This window comes from Dendropsophus ebraccatus, chromosome 4, assembly GCF_027789765.1.
Source record: "Dendropsophus ebraccatus isolate aDenEbr1 chromosome 4, aDenEbr1.pat, whole genome shotgun sequence".
NCBI classification, from domain to species: Eukaryota; Metazoa; Chordata; class Amphibia; order Anura; family Hylidae; genus Dendropsophus; species Dendropsophus ebraccatus.
This window is the reverse complement of record NC_091457.1, coordinates 104898111-104905946: the sequence shown is the minus strand read 5'-3', so window position 1 is coordinate 104905946 and position 7836 is coordinate 104898111.

Genomic DNA, 7836 nt, shown 5'->3' with positions numbered 1-7836 from the left:
ATCTGCGATTCCAGCTCTTGTGCTTGACTGCATCAATGTCCAATGATGTATAAAGTAACTCCTACTGTGCTCCCTATTGTATATAGAAACTCCTACTGCCCCCCATATATATTTAGTAAATCCTACTGTGCCCCTTGTTGTATATTATAACTCCTACTGTGCCCCCTGATATATACTGTATACAATAGTAACTCAAATTCTACCCCCTGAAGTATATAATAACTCTTGCTCTGCCCCCCCTACTATATACAGTAGTTACTTCCACTGTGCCGCCTAAAGTGTATAGTAATTCCTACTATGGCCCTTAGGCCATGTTCAGACAACATAAGTAAATTATTAATCACGGCCTTTATTGCCGATTTGCAACACGGCCATAATTAATCATTTACCCACATTGTGCTGCAGGCCAAGGAGTGTATATACATAGTATACACCCCGGCCGGGATCCCTAGCGGTGCCGCAAAAAAATGATATGTCAGAAAACCTGTTAGTGCACACAATGGACTGTGCAGCTCCAGCCACACGCTCCATTGAGTGCAGAGGCAAATTCGTATGCGGGCACACATGGATGCGCCCGCATCCGAATTTAAGTGCAGTGACGGTATTGCAGTACAATGTGTGAACATGTCCTTAAAGTGTATTGTAATCAATGTGCCTGCTAAAGTATATAGCAACTCTCATTGTGGTTCCTTAAAGGGGTTGATTCTTTCAAATCAACTGGTGTCAGAAAGTTATATAGATTTGTAATTTACTTCTATTTAAAAATCTCAAGTCTTCCCATATTTATTAGCTACTATATATCTTACAGGAAATGTTGTTTTATTTACATTCAGCAACAGTGCTCTCTGCTGACACTTCTGCCCATGTCAGGAACTGTCCAGAGTAGTAGCAAATCCCCATAAAAACCTTTTCTGCTCTGGACAGTTCCTGTCTCGGCCAGAGATGTCAGCAGAGAGCACTGTGTCTAAATGTAAATAAAACATTTTCTGCAGGACATATAGGGGGAGATTTATCAAAGGGTGTAAAATTTAGGCTGGTGTAAACTGCCCACAGCAACCAATCACAGCTATCTTTCCTTTCACTAGAGCTGAAATCCCTTGATAAAGCCACGCGAAACGCGCGTAGGGTGAGTAGGTGAGTGGGACTTCATTGAATACAGGCATCTTCCATTGCCCATAATTATTTAATATTCTTTGGTGACTTCACCGTGTGTGTGATTTAGTATCCTCGCTATTCCCCAAGGCTCAGCCTGAGTATATACTTTTCATTTATTGTTGGTTGTATTATTTTGTGTGCCATCTAGTGGAGGCTGTCTGTATTTCAATAACTTTACATAATCTTATTAGCACTTTGTATGCATGTGCAATATATGATCCTATAAAGAATATTTATATGTCCCCTCACTGTTTGTTTGTTCATCTGTTTGGTTCTGCTTCACTCCCTTCATTTTTAATGAATTTTACCAAATATGAATTATCTAAATAAAGGTTTTTGATAATATTCACTTATGATTGTCCTGCATTTTTTGATCCTTCATTGGATTTTCTTTTTTTGTGGTGTTTAGAGCTGAAATCTGAAAACTAGAGCAGTGATTGGTTGCTGTGAGCAGTTTGCACCAGTCTATATTTTACACCTTTTGATAAATCTCCCCCATAGTAGCTTATAAGTATGGAACAAATCTATATAACTTTCTGACACCAGTTGATTTGAAAGAATTTTTTTTTTGTGCTGGATAACCCCTTAAAGTCAGTTGTTCCTGATATGTTATTCCATGCTGTATCTTGTTTCTAAAGTGTTGTATCATGGCATGCATCTTTGTTATCCCCATCATGAGACCTGATGGTTACTGATTTCTTGTCTTGCCCCTCTGCAGGGCATTGAAATGATTTTGAGTAAAAAAAAAAGTTTATATACGGCAATCTGTAAAGTGTGTATATGATAACCAAGTACATGTAAATTGCATTTTAGTGAAGTTATAATCGGTTAATCACTTCTGTCTTCTTCCTACTTTGGAAACAAGTGCTCAGAGGAGCACCTATAAGTAGCTGAAACAGGACACCGCTGCAGCCAGTCCTGTACAAAGGGCGCATGTAGAAAGCAGCAAGAAGGAAGATTGGGGGGTCGGATGGAGAAAAATGGGAGCTGGGTGGAGCTTCAGGGGTTACGTAAGTGGAGAGGATTACTATAGGTGTGTGTACTTTATATGTGAATAAGGAGATACTGTGAGGGCTGGTATATCCTAATCATAGCCTGGAGCATAGTTAGAATTCTTTTAGTTGGTAACCTGGTGTGATATCATACAGTCATGACATACCTGTAATTAAATTGTATTCATCCTGGAAGAGATAAGGCCAGGATAAAGGGAGCACAGATTGCGCAAAGACTTATTAGAATAAAGGTGACGGGCTGTATCAATACTGAGGAGGGCAAGAAAGGGCAGTTCTGTTTATGGAAGAACACCTTAGATGTGGGGTCAGTTGGGGAGTAAGAGAAAGGACTCCAAACACACATAACCATAAAAGAGCTGGTCCATAGCAGAATCACCTTTGACTAGCACCAGCAGGGCCGGGACAAGGAGTTTTGGTGCCCTAGGCAGAGAAGGCAAATGGCGCCCCCCCCCCCCCCCCCCACCACCACCAGTGTAGACTGTACACTAGGCGGGGACAGCCAGGAGGCTATACTGTATGTGGGGGCTGATACTTGGTCATCACAGGCTCTGCAGAGTATTACCGCACTGCAGTCTATATGGGAGAGTCCCGTATGTATATTGTATCCTCTAAATATAACAGGACCATGTATACTGTACCCCCTGACTGTAACAGGACCATGTATACTGTACCCCCTGAATGTAAAAGGACCATGTATACTGTACCCCCTGACTGTAAAAGGACCATATATACTGTACCCCCTGACTGTAACAGGACCATGTATACTGTACCCCCTGACTGTAACAGGACATGTATACTGTACCTCCTGACTGTAACAGGACATGTATACTGTACCCCCTGAATGTAACAGGACCATGTATACTGTACCCCCAAAAATAACAGGACCATGTATACTGTACCCTCTGACTGTAACAGGATCATGTATACTGTACCCCCGAAAATAACAGGACCGTGTATACTGTACCCCCTGACTGTAACAGGACCGTGTATACTGTACCCCCTGACTGTAACAGGACCGTGTATGCTGTACCCCCTGAATGTAACAGGACCATGTATACTGTACCACCTGACTGTAACAGGACCATGTATACTGTACCCCCTGACTGTAACAGGACCATGTATACTGTACCCCTGAATGTAACAGAAGAACCATGTATACTGTACCCCCTGACTGTAACAGGACCGTGTATACTCTACCCCCTGACTAACAGGACCGTGTATACTGTACCCCCTGACTGTAACAGGACCATGTATACTGTACCCCCTGACTGTAACAGGACCGTGTATACTCTACCCCCTGACTAACAGGACCGTGTATACTGTACCCCCTGACTGTAACAGGACCATGTATACTGTACCCCCTGACTGTAACAGGACCATGTATACTGTACCTCTTGAATGTAACAGGACCATGTATACTGTACCCCCTGACTGTAACAGGATCATGTATACTGTACCTCCTGACTGTAACAGGACATGTATACTGTACCCCCTGAATTTAACAGGACCATGTATACTGTACCCCCTGAATGTAACAGGACCATGTACACTGTACCCCCTGACTGTAACACGACCATGTATACTGTACCCCCTTACTGTAACAGGATCATGTATACTGTACCCCCTGACTGTAACAGGACCATGTATACAGTACCCGCTGAATGTAACAGGACCGTGTATACTGTACCTCCAAAAATAACAGGACTATGTATACTGTACCCTCTGACTGTAACAGGACCATGTATACTGTACCCCCTGACTGTAATAGGACCATGTATACAGTACCCTCTGACTGTAACAGGACCATGTATACTGTACCCCCGAAAATAACAGGACCGTGTATACTGTACCCCCTGACTGTAACAGGACCGTGTATACTGTACCCCCTGACTGTAACAGGACCATGTATACTGTACCCCCTGACTGTAACAGGACATGTATACTGTACCTCCTGACTGTAACAGGATCATGTATACTGTGCTCCCTGACTGTAACAGGACCATGTATACTGTACCCCCTGACTGTAACAGGACCGCGTATACTGTACCCACTGAATGTAACAGGACCATGTATACTGTACCCCCTGACTGTAAAAGGACATGTATACTGTACCTCCTGACTGTAACAGGACCATGTATACTGTACCCGCTGACTGTAACAGGACCATGTATACTGTACCCCCTGAATGTAACAGGACCATGTATACTGTGCTCCCTGACTGTAACAGGACCATGTATACTGTACCCCCTGACTGTAACAGGACATGTATACTGTACCCCCTGACTGTAACAGGACCGTGTATACTGTACCCCCTGACTGTAACAGGACCGTGTATACTGTACCCCCTGAATGTAACAGGACCATGTATACTGTACCCCCTGAATGTAACAGGATCATGTATACTGTACCCCCTGACTTCAAAAGGACCATGTATACTGTAACCCCTGACTGTAACGACATGTATACTGTACCTCCTGACTGTAACAGGACCATGTATACTGTGCTCCCTGACTGTAACAGGATCATGTATACTGTACCCCCTGACTGTAACAGGACCATGTATACAGTATCCCCTGACTGTAATAGGACCATGTATACAGTACCCCCTGAATGTAACAGGACCATGTATACTGTACCCCCAAAAATAACAGGACTATGTATACTGTACCCTCTGACTGTAACAGGACCATGTATACTGTACCCCGAAAATAACAGGACCGTGTATACTGTACCCCCTGACTGTAACAGGACTGTGTATACTGTACCCCTTGACTGTAACAGGACCGTGTATGCTGTACCCCCTGAATGTAACAGGACCATGTATACTGTACCCCCTGACTGTAACAGGACCATGTATACTGTACCCCCTGACTGTAACAGGACCGTGTATGCTGTACCCCCTGAATGTAACAGGACCATGTATACTGTACCCCCTGACTGTAAAAGGACATGTATACTGTACCTCCTGACTGTAACAGGACATGTATACTGTACCCCCTGACTGTAACAGGACCATGTATACTGTACCCCCTGACTGTAACAGGACATGTATACTGTACCCCCTGACTGTAACAGGACCGTGTATACTCTACCCCCTGACTGTAACAGGACCATGTATACTGTACCCCCTGACTGTAACAGGACCGTGTATACTGTACCCCCTGACTGTAACAGGACCGTGTATGCTGTACCCCCTGAATGTAACAGGACCATGTATACTGTACCCCCTGACTGTAACAGGACATGTATACTGTACCCCCTGACTGTAACAGGACCATGTATACTGTACCCCCTGACTGTAACAGGACCGTGTATACTGTACCCCTTGAATGTAACAAGACCATGTATACTGTACCCCCTGACTGTAAAAGGATCATGTATACTGTAACCCCTGACTGTAACAGGACCGTGTATACTGTGCTCCCTGACTGTAACAGGACCATGTATACTGTACCCCCTGACTGTAACAGGACCGCGTATACTGTACCCCCTGAATGTAACAGGATTGTGTATACTGTACCCCCTGACTGTAACAGGATCATGTATACTGTACCCCCTGACTGTAACAGGACCATGTATACAGTATCCCCTGACTGTAATAGGACCATGTATACAGTACCCCCTGAATGTAACAGGACCATGTATACTGTACCCCCAAAAATAACAGGACTATGTATACTGTACCCTCTGACTGTAACAGGACCATGTATACTGTACCCCCTGACTGTAACAGGACCGTGTATACTGTACCCCCTGACTGTAACAGGACCGTGTATACTGTACCTCTTGACTGTAACAGGACCATGTATACTGTACCCCCTGACTGTAACAGGACCGTGTATACTGTACCCCCTGACTGTAACAGGACCATGTATACTGTACCCCCTGACTGTAACAGGACCGTGTATACTGTACCCCCTGAATGTAACAGGACCATGTATACTGTACCCCCTGAATGTAACAGGATCATGTATACTGTACCCCCTGACTGTAAAAGGACCATGTATACTGTAACCCCTGACTGTAACAGGACATGTATACTGTACCTCCTGACTGTAACAGGATCATGTATACTGTGCTCCCTGACTGTAACAGGACCATGTATACTGTACCCCCTGACTGTAACAGGACCGCGTATACTGTACCCACTGAATGTAACAGGATTGTGTATACTGTACCCCCTGACTGTAACAGGATCGTGTATACTGTACCCCCTGACTGTAACAGGACCATGTATACTGTACCCCCTGAATGTAACAGGACCATGTATACTCTACCCCCTGACTGTAACAGGACCGTGTATACTGTACCCCCTGAATATAACAGGACCATGTATACTGTACCCCCTGACTGTAACAGGACCATGTATACTGTACCCCCTGACTGTAACAGGTCCATGTATACTGTACCCCCTGAATATAACAGGACCATGTATACTGTACCCCCTGACTGTAACAGGACCATGTATACTGTACCCCCTGAATGTAACAGGACATGTATACTGTACCCTCTGACTGTAACAGGACCATGTATACTGTACCCCCTGACTGTAACAGGACCATGTATACTGTACCTCCTGACTGTAACAGGACCGTGTATACTGTACCCCCTGACTGTAACAGGACATGTATACTGTACCCCCTGACTGTAACAGGACCATGGATACTGTACCCCCTGAATGTAACAGGACATGTATACTGTACCCCCTGACTGTAACAGGATCATGTATACTGTACCCCCTGAATGTAACAGGACCATGTATAGTGTACCCCCTGACTGTAACAGGACATGTATACTGTACCCCCTGACTGTAACATGACATGTATACTGTACCCCCTGAATGTAACAGGACATGTATACTGTACCCCCTGACTGTAACAGGACCATGTATACTGTACCCCCTGACTGTAAATCACTGGTGTCAGGGGGATTAGCCTATACACAATAAATAGAATATAAGTGTTCACCAACCTGTGGCTCCCGAGCTGTGGCAGGACTACAACTCCTATCATGCTGTGACTGTTGTAGTTTTGGAGCAGCTGGTGACCCACAGGTTGGGGAACAATAGCCTATGGGAAGTGCTGTGTATAGAGGAGCAGTGCAGGGATATGGGGCAGTGTTATATGGGGCAGACCTGTGACCTAGGTGACCTCCCTCTCCCAGCATTCCCAGCTCTCCCAGCCTTCCTACACCAAAAGAATGATTAAAGTCAGTCAGTGAACTCACCAGACAGCAGCCCAGCAGTCGGTACAGCCTCCAGCAGTCAGACAGGGAAGAGGTCACATGGTGAAGAGGGGGCGGAGCCTCTGTAGGTCCTGGCAGGTCAATGATTTTATTTTTTTTTAAAGAAATTGAAATTGCGCCCCCTGTAACTTACCACTAGATGGCGCCCTAGGCCATCGCCTACCCTGGCCTACCCTTTGTCCCGGCCCTGAGCACCAGTGTAGTAAAAAGAGCCTTAGCCAACAGGCTGCTAAGTATTTTAGTCCAGAGAAGAGTTTGCATGTTTGTCTGTATGCTGGGTAGTGAGTATTTGCTGGGTAATTGTATTTATATTGTACAGTTTCATGCCCTGTAGATGATAAAATGTAACGTGGACTTCCATTCTCCCTTTAACACGGCTGAGCTCAGTAAGAATATACCAAGAGTCCAATCAGCTCTTTTTTTG